Source organism: Schistocerca piceifrons, chromosome 8 (assembly GCF_021461385.2).
Source record: "Schistocerca piceifrons isolate TAMUIC-IGC-003096 chromosome 8, iqSchPice1.1, whole genome shotgun sequence".
In the NCBI taxonomy this organism is placed as follows: domain Eukaryota; kingdom Metazoa; phylum Arthropoda; class Insecta; order Orthoptera; family Acrididae; genus Schistocerca; species Schistocerca piceifrons.
The window spans coordinates 434950204-434965434 of record NC_060145.1 but is presented as its reverse complement, the minus strand read 5'-3'; the positions used below and the strand labels follow the sequence as shown (position 1 = coordinate 434965434).

The following is a 15231-nucleotide window of genomic DNA, read 5'->3' as shown; positions in this document are numbered from 1 at the left end:
GCATCAGGTGGCGATCGTATGTTTCTGTGGCCACCACTGGATTGCAGCAAAGTGAATACCGCTAACTGAGAGCACTCTGTTGTAGCCCCAGTGGCGCAATTGGTTAGCGCACGGTACTTATAAGGCAGTAGCCGTGAGCAATGCCGGGGTTGTGAGTTCGAGCCTCACCTGGGGCATACTTTTATTTCTTAGCAGCTGTCTCTGACAGCAACAGGAGTCTAGGTTTGAGATGTATCAGCTATTTGAGTAACATAATTGTGCATTCGAGACGCTAGCTGCGTCTTCCTCGGTAGTATAGTGGTCAGTATCCCCGCCTGTCACGCGGGAGACCGGGGTTCGATTCCCCGCCGGGGAGGCACATCCGATTTTTAATTGCTGCTCTATCACTCGCCGAACTTAGTGTAGGTCGTTTGCGGCTACTAGCACCATATCTCTCGCACACAGGCACCTGTCTACAGCGCATCCTCGGTAGTATAGTGGTTAGTATCCCCGCCTGTCACGCGGGAGACCGGGGTTCGATTCCCCGCCGGGGAGATGCGATTTTTATCTCACAACCCTGTTCGAGTGTTGCGCGTATGTGGGTCGTAAGAGCATTAACTTTGCGATCGTGGAGTGTAGTTGGCGCAAAATCTTAAAAAATGCTACAACTTAGGAAGTGGTTCTCGCATTCTTCACATTTCAGAACTGCGGGGTATGCTGTTAACGCTGTATCAAAGCACCCCAGCCGACGCTGTGGGCGTAATAATCGAGCTCGGCACAGTCCGCAAAAGAAATAATTTTAGCAGAGCGTGGTTTCGATCCACGGACCTCTGGGTTATGGGCCCAGCACGCTTCCACTGCGCCACTCTGCTGCCTGGGGTTGCGCCGGCTCTTCGCCACGTGACGTGGGACACTTGGAAAGTGTTGTCTGCGTCGCTTTCACACGCCTGTATTTAATTGCGTATCATCTCCTACAGCTCTCAGCTTGACTTGTCTCGACTTTGCTCGACTGACGCTACGCTGACGCTTGCAGGCAGCGATATTTACCACGATCGACTCGACATGCAGCTGCGAGATGCACAGGAGCAACAAAGCACTCCACGGTGCGGCGACATACGAAATCCAGTGCCCAGCTACGCGTCGGCAACTAACAAAACGCCGACCCTGCCAGGATTCGAACCTGGAATCTTCTGATCCGTAGTCAGACGCGTTATCCGTTGCGCCACAGGGCCAGTGGCAGCATTTCTTTCTACGAGACAAGTGCAATTCGCTAAGAAACGTGTTCTCCATGGCTGAGCAAGCTCCCAAGGAAGGTACCTTTCGTGCAGCTGCGTGGCCGCAGTGCGCCTGCAGAGCTTAGAGCTTGCCACGCATCTGCTCTCGCTGTTCGACAGGTAGCAGAAGGCAAGGCGCGCGTTTTCCCACGTTTTCTCGACGACGAGAGCCGGTTGATGTGCATGTAAGCGTAGCATATGAAACAAGAATAGCACGAAGCATTGGTAGTCAGGTGCCAAAGTCGCAGTATGGCATCAGGTGGCGATCGTATGTTTCTGTGGCCACCACTGGATTGCAGCAAAGTGAATACCGCTAACTGAAAGCACTCTGTTGTAGCCCCAGTGGCGCAATTGGTTAGCGCACGGTACTTATAAGGCAGTAGCCGTGAGCAATGCCGGGGTTGTGAGTTCGAGCCTCACCTGGGGCATACTTTTATTTCTTAGCAGCTGTCTCTGACAGCAACAGGAGGCTAGGTTTGAGATGTATCAGCTATTTGAGTAACATAATTGTGCATTCGAGACGCTAGCTGCGTCTTCCTCGGTAGTATAGTGGTCAGTATCCCCGCCTGTCACGCGGGAGACCGGGGTTCGATTCCCCGCCGGGGAGGCACATCCGATTTTTAATTGCTGCTCTATCACTCGCCGAACTTAGTGTAGGTCGTTTGCGGCTACTAGCACCATATCTCTCGCACACAGGCACCTGTCTACAGCGCATCCTCGGTAGTATAGTGGTTAGTATCCCCGCCTGTCACGCGGGAGACCGGGGTTCGATTCCCCGCCGGGGAGATGCGATTTTTATCTCACAACCCTGTTCGAGTGTTGCGCGTATGTGGGTCGTAAGAGCATTAACTTTGCGATCGTGGAGTGTAGTTGGCGCAAAATCTTAAAAAATGCTACAACTTAGGAAGTGGTTCTCGCATTCTTCACATTTCAGAACTGCGGGGTATGCTGTTAACGCTGTATCAAAGCACCCCAGCCGACGCTGTGGGCGTAATAATCGAGCTCGGCACAGTCCGCAAAAGAAATAATTTTAGCAGAGCGTGGTTTCGATCCACGGACCTCTGGGTTATGGGCCCAGCACGCTTCCACTGCGCCACTCTGCTGCCTGGGGTTGCGCCGGCTCTTCGCCACGTGACGTGGGACACTTGGAAAGTGTTGTCTGCGTCGCTTTCACACGCCTGTATTTAATTGCGTATCATCTCCTACAGCTCTCAGCTTGACTTGTCTCGACTTTGCTCGACTGACGCTACGCTGACGCTTGCAGGCAGCGATATTTACCACGATCGACTCGACATGCAGCTGCGAGATGCGCAGGAGCAACAAAGCACTCCACGGTGCGGCGACATACGAAATCCACTGCCCAGCTACGCGTCGGCAACTAACAAAACGCCGACCCTGCCAGGATTCGAACCTGGAATCTTCTGATCCGTAGTCAGACGCGTTATCCGTTGCGCCACAGGGCCAGTGGCAGCATTTCTTTCTACGAGACAAGTGCAATTCGCTAAGAAACGTGTTCTCCATGGCTGAGCAAGCTCCCAAGGAAGGTACCTTTCGTGCAGCTGCGTGGCCGCAGTGCGCCTGCAGAGCTTAGAGCTTGCCACGCATCTGCTCTCGCTGTTCGACAGGTAGCAGAAGGCAAGGCGCGCGTTTTCCCACGTTTTCTCGACGACGAGAGCCGGTTGATGTGCATGTAAGCGTAGCATATGAAACAAGAATAGCACGAAGCATTGGTAGTCAGGTGCCAAAGTCGCAGTATGGCATCAGGTGGCGATCGTATGTTTCTGTGGCCACCACTGGATTGCAGCAAAGTGAATACCGCTAACTGAAAGCACTCTGTTGTAGCCCCAGTGGCGCAATTGGTTAGCGCACGGTACTTATAAGGCAGTAGCCGTGAGCAATGCCGGGGTTGTGAGTTCGAGCCTCACCTGGGGCATACTTTTATTTCTTAGCAGCTGTCTCTGACAGCAACAGGAGGCTAGGTTTGAGATGTATCAGCTATTTGAGTAACATAATTGTGCATTCGAGACGCTAGCTGCGTCTTCCTCGGTAGTATAGTGGTCAGTATCCCCGCCTGTCACGCGGGAGACCGGGGTTCGATTCCCCGCCGGGGAGGCACATCCGATTTTTAATTGCTGCTCTATCACTCGCCGAACTTAGTGTAGGTCGTTTGCGGCTACTAGCACCATATCTCTCGCACACAGGCACCTGTCTACAGCGCATCCTCGGTAGTATAGTGGTTAGTATCCCCGCCTGTCACGCGGGAGACCGGGGTTCGATTCCCCGCCGGGGAGATGCGATTTTTATCTCACAACCCTGTTCGAGTGTTGCGCGTATGTGGGTCGTAAGAGCATTAACTTTGCGATCGTGGAGTGTAGTTGGCGCAAAATCTTAAAAAATGCTACAACTTAGGAAGTGGTTCTCGCATTCTTCACATTTCAGAGCTGCGGGGTATGCTGTTAACGCTGTATCAAAGCACCCCAGCCGACGCTGTGGGCGTAATAATCGAGCTCGGCACAGTCCGCAAAAGAAATAATTTTAGCAGAGCGTGGTTTCGATCCACGGACCTCTGGGTTATGGGCCCAGCACGCTTCCACTGCGCCACTCTGCTGCCTGGGGTTGCGCCGGCTCTTCGCCACGTGACGTGGGACACTTGGAAAGTGTTGTCTGCGTCGCTTTCACACGCCTGTATTTAATTGCGTATCATCTCCTACAGCTCTCAGCTTGACTTGTCTCGACTTTGCTCGACTGACGCTACGCTGACGCTTGCAGGCAGCGATATTTACCACGATCGACTCGACATGCAGCTGCGAGATGCACAGGAGCAACAAAGCACTCCACGGTGCGGCGACATACGAAATCCACTGCCCAGCTACGCGTCGGCAACTAACAAAACGCCGACCCTGCCAGGATTCGAACCTGGAATCTTCTGATCCGTAGTCAGACGCGTTATCCGTTGCGCCACAGGGCCAGTGGCAGCATTTCTTTCTACGAGACAAGTGCAATTCGCTAAGAAACGTGTTCTCCATGGCTGAGCAAGCTCCCAAGGAAGGTACCTTTCGTGCAGCTGCGTGGCCGCAGTGCGCCTGCAGAGCTTAGAGCTTGCCACGCATCTGCTCTCGCTGTTCGACAGGTAGCAGAAGGCAAGGCGCGCGTTTTCCCACGTTTTCTCGACGACGAGAGCCGGTTGATGTGCATGTAAGCGTAGCATATGAAACAAGAATAGCACGAAGCATTGGTAGTCAGGTGCCAAAGTCGCAGTATGGCATCAGGTGGCGATCGTATGTTTCTGTGGCCACCACTGGATTGCAGCAAAGTGAATACCGCTAACTGAAAGCACTCTGTTGTAGCCCCAGTGGCGCAATTGGTTAGCGCACGGTACTTATAAGGCAGTAGCCGTGAGCAATGCCGGGGTTGTGAGTTCGAGCCTCACCTGGGGCATACTTTTATTTCTTAGCAGCTGTCTCTGACAGCAACAGGAGGCTAGGTTTGAGATGTATCAGCTATTTGAGTAACATAATTGTGCATTCGAGACGCTAGCTGCATCTTCCTCGGTAGTATAGTGGTCAGTATCCCCGCCTGTCACGCGGGAGACCGGGGTTCGATTCCCCGCCGGGGAGGCACATCCGATTTTTAATTGCTGCTCTATCACTCGCCGAACTTAGCGTAGGTCGTTTGCGGCTACTAGCACCATATCTCTCGCACACAGGCACCTGTCTACAGCGCATCCTCGGTAGTATAGTGGTTAGTATCCCCGCCTGTCACGCGGGAGACCGGGGTTCGATTCCCCGCCGGGGAGATGCGATTTTTATCTCACAACCCTGTTCGAGTGTTGCGCGTATGTGGGTCGTAAGAGCATTAACTTTGCGATCGTGGAGTGTAGTTGGCGCAAAATCTTAAAAAATGCTACAACTTAGGAAGTGGTTCTCGCATTCTTCACATTTCAGAACTGCGGGGTATGCTGTTAACGCTGTATCAAAGCACCCCAGCCGACGCTGTGGGCGTAATAATCGAGCTCGGCACAGTCCGCAAAAGAAATAATTTTAGCAGAGCGTGGTTTCGATCCACGGACCTCTGGGTTATGGGCCCAGCACGCTTCCACTGCGCCACTCTGCTGCCTGGGGTTGCGCCGGCTCTTCGCCACGTGACGTGGGACACTTGGAAAGTGTTGTCTGCGTCGCTTTCACACGCCTGTATTTAATTGCGTATCATCTCCTACAGCTCTCAGCTTGACTTGTCTCGACTTTGCTCGACTGACGCTACGCTGACGCTTGCAGGCAGCGATATTTACCACGATCGACTCGACATGCAGCTGCGAGATGCGCAGGAGCAACAAAGCACTCCACGGTGCGGCGACATACGAAATCCACTGCCCAGCTACGCGTCGGCAACTAACAAAACGCCGACCCTGCCAGGATTCGAACCTGGAATCTTCTGATCCGTAGTCAGACGCGTTATCCGTTGCGCCACAGGGCCAGTGGCAGCATTTCTTTCTACGAGACAAGTGCAATTCGCTAAGAAACGTGTTCTCCATGGCTGAGCAAGCTCCCAAGGAAGGTACCTTTCGTGCAGCTGCGTGGCCGCAGTGCGCCTGCAGAGCTTAGAGCTTGCCACGCATCTGCTCTCGCTGTTCGACAGGTAGCAGAAGGCAAGGCGCGCGTTTTCCCACGTTTTCTCGACGACGAGAGCCGGTTGATGTGCATGTAAGCGTAGCATATGAAACAAGAATAGCACGAAGCATTGGTAGTCAGGTGCCAAAGTCGCAGTATGGCATCAGGTGGCGATCGTATGTTTCTGTGGCCACCACTGGATTGCAGCAAAGTGAATACCGCTAACTGAGAGCACTCTGTTGTAGCCCCAGTGGCGCAATTGGTTAGCGCACGGTACTTATAAGGCAGTAGCCGTGAGCAATGCCGGGGTTGTGAGTTCGAGCCTCACCTGGGGCATACTTTTATTTCTTAGCAGCTGTCTCTGACAGCAACAGGAGGCTAGGTTTGAGATGTATCAGCTATTTGAGTAACATAATTGTGCATTCGAGACGCTAGCTGCGTCTTCCTCGGTAGTATAGTGGTCAGTATCCCCGCCTGTCACGCGGGAGACCGGGGTTCGATTCCCCGCCGGGGAGGCACATCCGATTTTTAATTGCTGCTCTATCACTCGCCGAACTTAGTGTAGGTCGTTTGCGGCTACTAGCACCATATCTCTCGCACACAGGCACCTGTCTACAGCGCATCCTCGGTAGTATAGTGGTTAGTATCCCCGCCTGTCACGCGGGAGACCGGGGTTCGATTCCCCGCCGGGGAGATGCGATTTTTATCTCACAACCCTGTTCGAGTGTTGCGCGTATGTGGGTCGTAAGAGCATTAACTTTGCGATCGTGGAGTGTAGTTGGCGCAAAATCTTAAAAAATGCTACAACTTAGGAAGTGGTTCTCGCATTCTTCACATTTCAGAACTGCGGGGTATGCTGTTAACGCTGTATCAAAGCACCCCAGCCGACGCTGTGGGCGTAATAATCGAGCTCGGCACAGTCCGCAAAAGAAATAATTTTAGCAGAGCGTGGTTTCGATCCACGGACCTCTGGGTTATGGGCCCAGCACGCTTCCACTGCGCCACTCTGCTGCCTGGGGTTGCGCCGGCTCTTCGCCACGTGACGTGGGACACTTGGAAAGTGTTGTCTGCGTCGCTTTCACACGCCTGTATTTAATTGCGTATCATCTCCTACAGCTCTCAGCTTGACTTGTCTCGACTTTGCTCGACTGACGCTACGCTGACGCTTGCAGGCAGCGATATTTACCACGATCGACTCGACATGCAGCTGCGAGATGCACAGGAGCAACAAAGCACTCCACGGTGCGGCGACATACGAAATCCACTGCCCAGCTACGCGTCGGCAACTAACAAAACGCCGACCCTGCCAGGATTCGAACCTGGAATCTTCTGATCCGTAGTCAGACGCGTTATCCGTTGCGCCACAGGGCCAGTGGCAGCATTTCTTTCTACGAGACAAGTGCAATTCGCTAAGAAACGTGTTCTCCATGGCTGAGCAAGCTCCCAAGGAAGGTACCTTTCGTGCAGCTGCGTGGCCGCAGTGCGCCTGCAGAGCTTAGAGCTTGCCACGCATCTGCTCTCGCTGTTCGACAGGTAGCAGAAGGCAAGGCGCGCGTTTTCCCACGTTTTCTCGACGACGAGAGCCGGTTGATGTGCATGTAAGCGTAGCATATGAAACAAGAATAGCACGAAGCATTGGTAGTCAGGTGCCAAAGTCGCAGTATGGCATCAGGTGGCGATCGTATGTTTCTGTGGCCACCACTGGATTGCAGCAAAGTGAATACCGCTAACTGAAAGCACTCTGTTGTAGCCCCAGTGGCGCAATTGGTTAGCGCACGGTACTTATAAGGCAGTAGCCGTGAGCAATGCCGGGGTTGTGAGTTCGAGCCTCACCTGGGGCATACTTTTATTTCTTAGCAGCTGTCTCTGACAGCAACAGGAGGCTAGGTTTGAGATGTATCAGCTATTTGAGTAACATAATTGTGCATTCGAGACGCTAGCTGCGTCTTCCTCGGTAGTATAGTGGTCAGTATCCCCGCCTGTCACGCGGGAGACCGGGGTTCGATTCCCCGCCGGGGAGTTACATCCGATTTTTAATTGCTGCTCTATCACTCGCCGAACTTAGTGTAGGTCGTTTGCGGCTACTAGCACCATATCTCTCGCACACAGGCACCTGTCTACAGCGCATCCTCGGTAGTATAGTGGTTAGTATCCCCGCCTGTCACGCGGGAGACCGGGGTTCGATTCCCCGCCGGGGAGATGCGATTTTTATCTCACAACCCTGTTCGAGTGTTGCGCGTATGTGGGTCGTAAGAGCATTAACTTTGCGATCGTGGAGTGTAGTTGGCGCAAAATCTTAAAAAATGCTACAACTTAGGAAGTGGTTCTCGCATTCTTCACATTTCAGAACTGCGGGGTATGCTGTTAACGCTGTATCAAAGCACCCCAGCCGACGCTGTGGGCGTAATAATCGAGCTCGGCACAGTCCGCAAAAGAAATAATTTTAGCAGAGCGTGGTTTCGATCCACGGACCTCTGGGTTATGGGCCCAGCACGCTTCCACTGCGCCACTCTGCTGCCTGGGGTTGCGCCGGCTCTTCGCCACGTGACGTGGGACACTTGGAAAGTGTTGTCTGCGTCGCTTTCACACGCCTGTATTTAATTGCGTATCATCTCCTACAGCTCTCAGCTTGACTTGTGTCGACTTTGCTCGACTGACGCTACGCTGACGCTTGCAGGCAGCGATATTTACCACGATCGACTCGACATGCAGCTGCGAGATGCACAGGAGCAACAAAGCACTCCACGGTGCGGCGACATACGAAATCCACTGCCCAGCTACGCGTCGGCAACTAACAAAACGCCGACCCTGCCAGGATTCGAACCTGGAATCTTCTGATCCGTAGTCAGACGCGTTATCCGTTGCGCCACAGGGCCAGTGGCAGCATTTCTTTCTACGAGACAAGTGCAATTCGCTAAGAAACGTGTTCTCCATGGCTGAGCAAGCTCCCAAGGAAGGTACCTTTCGTGCAGCTGCGTGGCCGCAGTGCGCCTGCAGAGCTTAGAGCTTGCCACGCATCTGCTCTCGCTGTTCGACAGGTAGCAGAAGGCAAGGCGCGCGTTTTCCCACGTTTTCTCGACGACGAGAGCCGGTTGATGTGCATGTAAGCGTAGCATATGAAACAAGAATAGCACGAAGCATTGGTAGTCAGGTGCCAAAGTCGCAGTATGGCATCAGGTGGCGATCGTATGTTTCTGTGGCCACCACTGGATTGCAGCAAAGTGAATAGCGCTAACTGAGAGCACTCTGTTGTAGCCCCAGTGGCGCAATTGGTTAGCGCACGGTACTTATAAGGCAGTAGCCGTGAGCAATGCCGGGGTTGTGAGTTCGAGCCTCACCTGGGGCATACTTTTATTTCTTAGCAGCTGTCTCTGACAGCAACAGGAGGCTAGGTTTGAGATGTATCAGCTATTTGAGTAACATAATTGTGCATTCGAGACGCTAGCTGCGTCTTCCTCGGTAGTATAGTGGTCAGTATCCCCGCCTGTCACGCGGGAGACCGGGGTTCGATTCCCCGCCGGGGAGGCACATCCGATTTTTAATTGCTGCTCTATCACTCGCCGAACTTAGTGTAGGTCGTTTGCGGCTACTAGCACCATATCTCTCGCACACAGGCACCTGTCTACAGCGCATCCTCGGTAGTATAGTGGTTAGTATCCCCGCCTGTCACGCGGGAGACCGGGGTTCGATTCCCCGCCGGGGAGATGCGATTTTTATCTCACAACCCTGTTCGAGTGTTGCGCGTATGTGGGTCGTAAGAGCATTAACTTTGCGATCGTGGAGTGTAGTTGGCGCAAAATCTTAAAAAATGCTACAACTTAGGAAGTGGTTCTCGCATTCTTCACATTTCAGAACTGCGGGGTATGCTGTTAACGCTGTATCAAAGCACCCCAGCCGACGCTGTGGGCGTAATAATCGAGCTCGGCACAGTCCGCAAAAGAAATAATTTTAGCAGAGCGTGGTTTCGATCCACGGACCTCTGGGTTATGGGCCCAGCACGCTTCCACTGCGCCACTCTGCTGCCTGGGGTTGCGCCGGCTCTTCGCCACGTGACGTGGGACACTTGGAAAGTGTTGTCTGCGTCGCTTTCACACGCCTGTATTTAATTGCGTATCATCTCCTACAGCTCTCAGCTTGACTTGTCTCGACTTTGCTCGACTGACGCTACGCTGACGCTTGCAGGCAGCGATATTTACCACGATCGACTCGACATGCAGCTGCGAGATGCACAGGAGCAACAAAGCACTCCACGGTGCGGCGACATACGAAATCCACTGCCCAGCTACGCGTCGGCAACTAACAAAACGCCGACCCTGCCAGGATTCGAACCTGGAATCTTCTGATCCGTAGTCAGACGCGTTATCCGTTGCGCCACAGGGCCAGTGGCAGCATTTCTTTCTACGAGACAAGTGCAATTCGCTAAGAAACGTGTTCTCCATGGCTGAGCAAGCTCCCAAGGAAGGTACCTTTCGTGCAGCTGCGTGGCCGCAGTGCGCCTGCAGAGCTTAGAGCTTGCCACGCATCTGCTCTCGCTGTTCGACAGGTAGCAGAAGGCAAGGCGCGCGTTTTCCCACGTTTTCTCGACGACGAGAGCCGGTTGATGTGCATGTAAGCGTAGCATATGAAACAAGAATAGCACGAAGCATTGGTAGTCAGGTGCCAAAGTCGCAGTATGGCATCAGGTGGCGATCGTATGTTTCTGTGGCCACCACTGGATTGCAGCAAAGTGAATAGCGCTAACTGAAAGCACTCTGTTGTAGCCCCAGTGGCGCAATTGGTTAGCGCACGGTACTTATAAGGCAGTAGCCGTGAGCAATGCCGGGGTTGTGAGTTCGAGCCTCACCTGGGGCATACTTTTATTTCTTAGCAGCTGTCTCTGACAGCAACAGGAGGCTAGGTTTGAGATGTATCAGCTATTTGAGTAACATAATTGTGCATTCGAGACGCTAGCTGCATCTTCCTCGGTAGTATAGTGGTCAGTATCCCCGCCTGTCACGCGGGAGACCGGGGTTCGATTCCCCGCCGGGGAGGCACATCCGATTTTTAATTGCTGCTCTATCACTCGCCGAACTTAGTGTAGGTCGTTTGCGGCTACTAGCACCATATCTCTCGCACACAGGCACCTGTCTACAGCGCATCCTCGGTAGTATAGTGGTTAGTATCCCCGCCTGTCACGCGGGAGACCGGGGTTCGATTCCCCGCCGGGGAGATGCGATTTTTATCTCACAACCCTGTTCGAGTGTTGCGCGTATGTGGGTCGTAAGAGCATTAACTTTGCGATCGTGGAGTGTAGTTGGCGCAAAATCTTAAAAAATGCTACAACTTAGGAAGTGGTTCTCGCATTCTTCACATTTCAGAACTGCGGGGTATGCTGTTAACGCTGTATCAAAGCACCCCAGCCGACGCTGTGGGCGTAATAATCGAGCTCGGCACAGTCCGCAAAAGAAATAATTTTAGCAGAGCGTGGTTTCGATCCACGGACCTCTGGGTTATGGGCCCAGCACGCTTCCACTGCGCCACTCTGCTGCCTGGGGTTGCGCCGGCTCTTCGCCACGTGACGTGGGACACTTGGAAAGTGTTGTCTGCGTCGCTTTCACACGCCTGTATTTAATTGCGTATCATCTCCTACAGCTCTCAGCTTGACTTGTCTCGACTTTGCTCGACTGACGCTACGCTGACGCTTGCAGGCAGCGATATTTACCACGATCGACTCGACATGCAGCTGCGAGATGCACAGGAGCAACAAAGCACTCCACGGTGCGGCGACATACGAAATCCACTGCCCAGCTACGCGTCGGCAACTAACAAAACGCCGACCCTGCCAGGATTCGAACCTGGAATCTTCTGATCCGTAGTCAGACGCGTTATCCGTTGCGCCACAGGGCCAGTGGCAGCATTTCTTTCTACGAGACAAGTGCAATTCGCTAAGAAACGTGTTCTCCATGGCTGAGCAAGCTCCCAAGGAAGGTACCTTTCGTGCAGCTGCGTGGCCGCAGTGCGCCTGCAGAGCTTAGAGCTTGCCACGCATCTGCTCTCGCTGTTCGACAGGTAGCAGAAGGCAAGGCGCGCGTTTTCCCACGTTTTCTCGACGACGAGAGCCGGTTGATGTGCATGTAAGCGTAGCATATGAAACAAGAATAGCACGAAGCATTGGTAGTCAGGTGCCAAAGTCGCAGTATGGCATCAGGTGGCGATCGTATGTTTCTGTGGCCACCACTGGATTGCAGCAAAGTGAATAGCGCTAACTGAAAGCACTCTGTTGTAGCCCCAGTGGCGCAATTGGTTAGCGCACGGTACTTATAAGGCAGTAGCCGTGAGCAATGCCGGGGTTGTGAGTTCGAGCCTCACCTGGGGCATACTTTTATTTCTTAGCAGCTGTCTCTGACAGCAACAGGAGGCTAGGTTTGAGATGTATCAGCTATTTGAGTAACATAATTGTGCATTCGAGACGCTAGCTGCATCTTCCTCGGTAGTATAGTGGTCAGTATCCCCGCCTGTCACGCGGGAGACCGGGGTTCGATTCCCCGCCGGGGAGGCACATCCGATTTTTAATTGCTGCTCTATCACTCGCCGAACTTAGTGTAGGTCGTTTGCGGCTACTAGCACCATATCTCTCGCACACAGGCACCTGTCTACAGCGCATCCTCGGTAGTATAGTGGTTAGTATCCCCGCCTGTCACGCGGGAGACCGGGGTTCGATTCCCCGCCGGGGAGATGCGATTTTTATCTCACAACCCTGTTCGAGTGTTGCGCGTATGTGGGTCGTAAGAGCATTAACTTTGCGATCGTGGAGTGTAGTTGGCGCAAAATCTTAAAAAATGCTACTACTTAGGAAGTGGTTCTCGCATTCTTCACATTTCAGAACTGCGGGGTATGCTGTTAACGCTGTATCAAAGCACCCCAGCCGACGCTGTGGGCGTAATAATCGAGCTCGGCACAGTCCGCAAAAGAAATAATTTTAGCAGAGCGTGGTTTCGATCCACGGACCTCTGGGTTATGGGCCCAGCACGCTTCCACTGCGCCACTCTGCTGCCTGGGGTTGCGCCGGCTCTTCGCCACGTGACGTGGGACACTTGGAAAGTGTTGTCTGCGTCGCTTTCACACGCCTGTATTTAATTGCGTATCATCTCCTACAGCTCTCAGCTTGACTTGTCTCGACTTTGCTCGACTGACGCTACGCTGACGCTTGCAGGCAGCGATATTTACCACGATCGACTCGACATGCAGCTGCGAGATGCACAGGAGCAACAAAGCACTCCACGGTGCGGCGACATACGAAATCCACTGCCCAGCTACGCGTCGGCAACTAACAAAACGCCGACCCTGCCAGGATTCGAACCTGGAATCTTCTGATCCGTAGTCAGACGCGTTATCCGTTGCGCCACAGGGCCAGTGGCAGCATTTCTTTCTACGAGACAAGTGCAATTCGCTAAGAAACGTGTTCTCCATGGCTGAGCAAGCTCCCAAGGAAGGTACCTTTCGTGCAGCTGCGTGGCCGCAGTGCGCCTGCAGTGCTTAGAGCTTGCCACGCATCTGCTCTCGCTGTTCGACAGGTAGCAGAAGGCAAGGCGCGCGTTTTCCCACGTTTTCTCGACGACGAGAGCCGGTTGATGTGCATGTAAGCGTAGCATATGAAACAAGAATAGCACGAAGCATTGGTAGTCAGGTGCCAAAGTCGCAGTATGGCATCAGGTGGCGATCGTATGTTTCTGTGGCCACCACTGGATTGCAGCAAAGTGAATACCGCTAACTGAAAGCACTCTGTTGTAGCCCCAGTGGCGCAATTGGTTAGCGCACGGTACTTATAAGGCAGTAGCCGTGAGCAATGCCGGGGTTGTGAGTTCGAGCCTCACCTGGGGCATACTTTTATTTCTTAGCAGCTGTCTCTGACAGCAACAGGAGGCTAGGTTTGAGATGTATCAGCTATTTGAGTAACATAATTGTGCATTCGAGACGCTAGCTGCGTCTTCCTCGGTAGTATAGTGGTTAGTATCCCCGCCTGTCACGCGGGAGACCGGGGTTCGATTCCCCGCCGGGGAGGCACATCCGATTTTTAATTGCTGCTCTATCACTCGCCGAACTTAGTGTAGGTCGTTTGCGGCTACTAGCACCATATCTCTCGCACACAGGCACCTGTCTACAGCGCATCCTCGGTAGTATAGTGGTTAGTATCCCCGCCTGTCACGCGGGAGACCGGGGTTCGATTCCCCGCCGGGGAGATGCGATTTTTATCTCACAACCCTGTTCGAGTGTTGCGCGTATGTGGGTCGTAAGAGCATTAACTTTGCGATCGTGGAGTGTAGTTGGCGCAAAATCTTAAAAAATGCTACAACTTAGGAAGTGGTTCTCGCATTCTTCACATTTCAGAACTGCGGGGTATGCTGTTAACGCTGTATCAAAGCACCCCAGCCGACGCTGTGGGCGTAATAATCGAGCTCGGCACAGTCCGCAAAAGAAATAATTTTAGCAGAGCGTGGTTTCGATCCACGGACCTCTGGGTTATGGGCCCAGCACGCTTCCACTGCGCCACTCTGCTGCCTGGGGTTGCGCCGGCTCTTCGCCACGTGACGTGGGACACTTGGAAAGTGTTGTCTGCGTCGCTTTCACACGCCTGTATTTAATTGCGTATCATCTCCTACAGCTCTCAGCTTTGCTCGACTGACGCTACGCTGACGCTTGCAGGCAGCGATATTTACCACGATCGACTCGACATGCAGCTGCGAGATGCACAGGAGCAACAAAGCACTCCACGGTGCGGCGACATACGAAATCCACTGCCCAGCTACGCGTCGGCAACTAACAAAACGCCGACCCTGCCAGGATTCGAACCTGGAATCTTCTGATACGTAGTCAGACGCGTTATCCGTTGCGCCACAGGGCCAGTGGCAGCATTTCTTTCTACGAGACAAGTGCAATTCGCTAAGAAACGTGTTCTCCATGGCTGAGCAAGCTCCCAAGGAAGGTACCTTTCGTGCAGCTGCGTGGCCGCAGTGCGCCTGCAGTGCTTAGAGCTTGCCACGCATCTGCTCTCGCTGTTCGACAGGTAGCAGAAGGCAAGGCGCGCGTTTTCCCACGTTTTCTCGACGACGAGAGCCGGTTGATGTGCATGTAAGCGTAGCATATGAAACAAGAATAGCACGAAGCATTGGTAGTCAGGTGCCAAAGTCGCAGTATGGCATCAGGTGGCGATCGTATGTTTCTGTGGCCACCACTGGATTGCAGCAAAGTGAATACCGCTAACTGAAAGCACTCTGTTGTAGCCCCAGTGGCGCAATTGGTTAGCGCACGGTACTTATAAGGCAGTAGCCGTGAGCAATGCCGGGGTTGTGAGTTCGAGCCTCACCTGGGGCATACTTTTATTTCTTAGCAGC

The 15231-nt window shown here is 53.3% G+C and overlaps 41 non-coding genes across 41 annotated transcripts; 31 read left to right on the top strand and 10 right to left on the bottom strand.

The window, feature by feature from the left end:
* Positions 1-84: 84 nt before the first annotated feature.
* Positions 85-176, top strand: Trnai-uau. The gene is given in 2 exon segments: positions 85-122; positions 141-176. It is a non-coding gene; the product is annotated as a tRNA-Ile (tRNA).
* A 107-nt stretch (positions 177-283) lies between these two features.
* Positions 284-355, top strand: Trnad-guc. Its single transcript has one exon. It is a non-coding gene; the product is annotated as a tRNA-Asp (tRNA).
* A 107-nt stretch (positions 356-462) lies between these two features.
* On the top strand, positions 463-534 carry Trnad-guc. The gene has a single exon. It is a non-coding gene; the product is annotated as a tRNA-Asp (tRNA).
* Positions 535-1138: 604 nt separating this feature from the next.
* Trnar-acg lies at positions 1139-1211 on the bottom strand. Its single transcript has one exon. It is a non-coding gene; the product is annotated as a tRNA-Arg (tRNA).
* A 378-nt stretch (positions 1212-1589) lies between these two features.
* On the top strand, positions 1590-1681 carry Trnai-uau. The gene is given in 2 exon segments: positions 1590-1627; positions 1646-1681. It is a non-coding gene; the product is annotated as a tRNA-Ile (tRNA).
* A 107-nt stretch (positions 1682-1788) lies between these two features.
* On the top strand, positions 1789-1860 carry Trnad-guc. Its single transcript has one exon. It is a non-coding gene; the product is annotated as a tRNA-Asp (tRNA).
* A 107-nt stretch (positions 1861-1967) lies between these two features.
* Positions 1968-2039, top strand: Trnad-guc. The gene has a single exon. It is a non-coding gene; the product is annotated as a tRNA-Asp (tRNA).
* A 604-nt stretch (positions 2040-2643) lies between these two features.
* Trnar-acg lies at positions 2644-2716 on the bottom strand. The gene has a single exon. It is a non-coding gene; the product is annotated as a tRNA-Arg (tRNA).
* A 378-nt stretch (positions 2717-3094) lies between these two features.
* Positions 3095-3186, top strand: Trnai-uau. Its single transcript is given in 2 exon segments — positions 3095-3132; positions 3151-3186. It is a non-coding gene; the product is annotated as a tRNA-Ile (tRNA).
* A 107-nt stretch (positions 3187-3293) lies between these two features.
* Trnad-guc lies at positions 3294-3365 on the top strand. Its single transcript has one exon. It is a non-coding gene; the product is annotated as a tRNA-Asp (tRNA).
* Positions 3366-3472: 107 nt separating this feature from the next.
* Trnad-guc lies at positions 3473-3544 on the top strand. The gene has a single exon. It is a non-coding gene; the product is annotated as a tRNA-Asp (tRNA).
* A 604-nt stretch (positions 3545-4148) lies between these two features.
* Trnar-acg lies at positions 4149-4221 on the bottom strand. The gene has a single exon. It is a non-coding gene; the product is annotated as a tRNA-Arg (tRNA).
* A 378-nt stretch (positions 4222-4599) lies between these two features.
* Trnai-uau lies at positions 4600-4691 on the top strand. The gene is given in 2 exon segments: positions 4600-4637; positions 4656-4691. It is a non-coding gene; the product is annotated as a tRNA-Ile (tRNA).
* A 107-nt stretch (positions 4692-4798) lies between these two features.
* Trnad-guc lies at positions 4799-4870 on the top strand. The gene has a single exon. It is a non-coding gene; the product is annotated as a tRNA-Asp (tRNA).
* A 107-nt stretch (positions 4871-4977) lies between these two features.
* Trnad-guc lies at positions 4978-5049 on the top strand. The gene has a single exon. It is a non-coding gene; the product is annotated as a tRNA-Asp (tRNA).
* Positions 5050-5653: 604 nt separating this feature from the next.
* On the bottom strand, positions 5654-5726 carry Trnar-acg. Its single transcript has one exon. It is a non-coding gene; the product is annotated as a tRNA-Arg (tRNA).
* Positions 5727-6104: 378 nt separating this feature from the next.
* Trnai-uau lies at positions 6105-6196 on the top strand. The gene is given in 2 exon segments: positions 6105-6142; positions 6161-6196. It is a non-coding gene; the product is annotated as a tRNA-Ile (tRNA).
* A 107-nt stretch (positions 6197-6303) lies between these two features.
* On the top strand, positions 6304-6375 carry Trnad-guc. The gene has a single exon. It is a non-coding gene; the product is annotated as a tRNA-Asp (tRNA).
* A 107-nt stretch (positions 6376-6482) lies between these two features.
* Trnad-guc lies at positions 6483-6554 on the top strand. Its single transcript has one exon. It is a non-coding gene; the product is annotated as a tRNA-Asp (tRNA).
* A 604-nt stretch (positions 6555-7158) lies between these two features.
* Trnar-acg lies at positions 7159-7231 on the bottom strand. Its single transcript has one exon. It is a non-coding gene; the product is annotated as a tRNA-Arg (tRNA).
* Positions 7232-7609: 378 nt separating this feature from the next.
* Trnai-uau lies at positions 7610-7701 on the top strand. The gene is given in 2 exon segments: positions 7610-7647; positions 7666-7701. It is a non-coding gene; the product is annotated as a tRNA-Ile (tRNA).
* Positions 7702-7808: 107 nt separating this feature from the next.
* Positions 7809-7880, top strand: Trnad-guc. Its single transcript has one exon. It is a non-coding gene; the product is annotated as a tRNA-Asp (tRNA).
* A 107-nt stretch (positions 7881-7987) lies between these two features.
* Trnad-guc lies at positions 7988-8059 on the top strand. Its single transcript has one exon. It is a non-coding gene; the product is annotated as a tRNA-Asp (tRNA).
* A 604-nt stretch (positions 8060-8663) lies between these two features.
* Trnar-acg lies at positions 8664-8736 on the bottom strand. Its single transcript has one exon. It is a non-coding gene; the product is annotated as a tRNA-Arg (tRNA).
* Positions 8737-9114: 378 nt separating this feature from the next.
* On the top strand, positions 9115-9206 carry Trnai-uau. The gene is given in 2 exon segments: positions 9115-9152; positions 9171-9206. It is a non-coding gene; the product is annotated as a tRNA-Ile (tRNA).
* Positions 9207-9313: 107 nt separating this feature from the next.
* Positions 9314-9385, top strand: Trnad-guc. The gene has a single exon. It is a non-coding gene; the product is annotated as a tRNA-Asp (tRNA).
* Positions 9386-9492: 107 nt separating this feature from the next.
* Trnad-guc lies at positions 9493-9564 on the top strand. The gene has a single exon. It is a non-coding gene; the product is annotated as a tRNA-Asp (tRNA).
* A 604-nt stretch (positions 9565-10168) lies between these two features.
* Positions 10169-10241, bottom strand: Trnar-acg. Its single transcript has one exon. It is a non-coding gene; the product is annotated as a tRNA-Arg (tRNA).
* A 378-nt stretch (positions 10242-10619) lies between these two features.
* Positions 10620-10711, top strand: Trnai-uau. The gene is given in 2 exon segments: positions 10620-10657; positions 10676-10711. It is a non-coding gene; the product is annotated as a tRNA-Ile (tRNA).
* Positions 10712-10818: 107 nt separating this feature from the next.
* Positions 10819-10890, top strand: Trnad-guc. Its single transcript has one exon. It is a non-coding gene; the product is annotated as a tRNA-Asp (tRNA).
* Positions 10891-10997: 107 nt separating this feature from the next.
* Trnad-guc lies at positions 10998-11069 on the top strand. Its single transcript has one exon. It is a non-coding gene; the product is annotated as a tRNA-Asp (tRNA).
* Positions 11070-11673: 604 nt separating this feature from the next.
* On the bottom strand, positions 11674-11746 carry Trnar-acg. The gene has a single exon. It is a non-coding gene; the product is annotated as a tRNA-Arg (tRNA).
* Positions 11747-12124: 378 nt separating this feature from the next.
* Positions 12125-12216, top strand: Trnai-uau. Its single transcript is given in 2 exon segments — positions 12125-12162; positions 12181-12216. It is a non-coding gene; the product is annotated as a tRNA-Ile (tRNA).
* Positions 12217-12323: 107 nt separating this feature from the next.
* On the top strand, positions 12324-12395 carry Trnad-guc. The gene has a single exon. It is a non-coding gene; the product is annotated as a tRNA-Asp (tRNA).
* A 107-nt stretch (positions 12396-12502) lies between these two features.
* On the top strand, positions 12503-12574 carry Trnad-guc. Its single transcript has one exon. It is a non-coding gene; the product is annotated as a tRNA-Asp (tRNA).
* A 604-nt stretch (positions 12575-13178) lies between these two features.
* Trnar-acg lies at positions 13179-13251 on the bottom strand. The gene has a single exon. It is a non-coding gene; the product is annotated as a tRNA-Arg (tRNA).
* A 378-nt stretch (positions 13252-13629) lies between these two features.
* Positions 13630-13721, top strand: Trnai-uau. Its single transcript is given in 2 exon segments — positions 13630-13667; positions 13686-13721. It is a non-coding gene; the product is annotated as a tRNA-Ile (tRNA).
* A 107-nt stretch (positions 13722-13828) lies between these two features.
* Trnad-guc lies at positions 13829-13900 on the top strand. The gene has a single exon. It is a non-coding gene; the product is annotated as a tRNA-Asp (tRNA).
* Positions 13901-14007: 107 nt separating this feature from the next.
* Positions 14008-14079, top strand: Trnad-guc. Its single transcript has one exon. It is a non-coding gene; the product is annotated as a tRNA-Asp (tRNA).
* A 589-nt stretch (positions 14080-14668) lies between these two features.
* On the bottom strand, positions 14669-14741 carry Trnar-acg. The gene has a single exon. It is a non-coding gene; the product is annotated as a tRNA-Arg (tRNA).
* Positions 14742-15119: 378 nt separating this feature from the next.
* On the top strand, positions 15120-15211 carry Trnai-uau. The gene is given in 2 exon segments: positions 15120-15157; positions 15176-15211. It is a non-coding gene; the product is annotated as a tRNA-Ile (tRNA).
* The last annotated feature ends 20 nt before the right edge of the window (positions 15212-15231 follow it).